This window comes from Cydia pomonella, unplaced genomic scaffold (assembly GCF_033807575.1).
Source record: "Cydia pomonella isolate Wapato2018A unplaced genomic scaffold, ilCydPomo1 PGA_scaffold_82, whole genome shotgun sequence".
Classification (NCBI taxonomy): Eukaryota; Metazoa; Arthropoda; class Insecta; order Lepidoptera; family Tortricidae; genus Cydia; species Cydia pomonella.
Window position 1 is genome coordinate 38,221 of NW_026907915.1, and position 1,820 is coordinate 40,040.

Sequence of the window (1,820 nt, forward strand, 5' to 3'; positions counted from 1 at the left end):
AAATGAATCTGTGTTAGCCCTGAGTATGACACACCCAAAATCATGTGTGGCGGGTGCCCACATTTGTGCAACGCAATAGGGTTGTTTCCATCTACAAATCTTAGGGCATAATTGTATCCCAATAAATTCTTTTGGATTATAAGAACATGTTAAACTACTTTTAGGGGACCTATAATGACCATATTTTTGTAAATATTGAATTTAAAATATCTTTTGGCACACGTTCGCCGGATGATATCAGCCTGTCTGTTATTTGCAAAAGCTGACAATCACGAATAACATAAATAAATAAAAAACAGACAAGTGTAATTTTGGGTAGTGACCCTGCCTACGAGACGACCGGTTTGGCCTAGTGGGTAGTGACCCTGCCTACGAAGCTGATGGTCCCGGGTTCAAATCCTGGTAAGGGCATTTATTCGTGTGATGAGCATGGATATTTGTTCCTGAGTCATGGGTGTTTTCTATGTATTTAAGTATTTATAAATATTTATATATTATATATATCGTTGTCTAAGTACCCTCAACACAAGCCTTATTGAGCTTACTGTGGGACTTAGTCAATTTGTGTAATAATGTCCTATAATATTTATTTATTTATTATTTATTTATTAATATTATTAATATTATATTAACAGACAGGCCGATATCGACGAACTGGTAATCAGAGGGCCCCTTTATACCGTGTTAATAATACATCATTCTCACTTAATTCTTTAAGGTGCTGACAATTTCAAGAGTAAACATACACAATTGTCTGTCTGAGACCTCTTCATAGTTCTTAGATCTCTTCTTCTTCTTCTAGTTCTTAGTTAGCCATTCTCTCGTCCTCCTTATAAGAGTAAGCTATGCCTTGCAGTTACTACTGCAGCTAAGTATGGTTTACGATTTAAAGTTACTAGTTTTTTTAAATAAAAAAGATGGTCTTTTAATCTTTTTCAATGCCGTGTCAAACACAAAAGCTGTCACTCGGATGCCATGTCAAAGTGTAAAAACTGAAATTGAACTTTATGTATATGAACTTAGGTCTATGTTGCTCTGTGGTCTATGACGGATTAATCCGTCTTTGGCGTTGGACCTACAGTGCGGATAAATCAGTAATTGGTTAAAAAGGTTAAAACAGATTTATTGTAAGATTTATTCAAATATGTGTTTTAACAAATTGACTAAGCCCCACAGTAAGCTTAAGAGGCAGAGGCTTGTGTTGTGGGTATTCAACGATTTATAAATACATAGAAAACACCCAAGACTCAGGAACAAAATTATCTGTGCTCATTATACAAATAAATGCCCTTATCGGGATTTTAACCATACATGTTTATGGTTCCGATTCAGGCGACAAGATGGCAGACCCTCCAATGCGCACGGTCCCTATAAGATCTATTTACGATATTTCTAACGTCAAAGTGACATTGGTTGCCCGAATCGAGCTGCTTCTGTCAATTACACGACAAACAAACGATACCTAAATGAGAAATTATCTAAACCAGCATCCTTGGTACACATTAAAGTACGATGCTGTATAATAGCAGTTAGATAATGGTAAGCTTAAATATGATCAGTAATACACTGTTAAAATCTTTCGGGTTCCTAGTGAGCACCATGTATAGACAAAACTAGCAACTTTCCTTTCTCGTTTCGATTAAATTTATGGCATTCATAGCGTAGTATCAGCCATTCAAATTGATTAAACATTAATAATTCAATTGAATAAAGATGTTCCACGCTTTTATAACCAAGAACTTTTCCACTAGTGGCATTTAATGAAGTGGAACTACTGATGTTGACCAAAACGGAACTCTTGAACGCGCGAGATTTTTCTT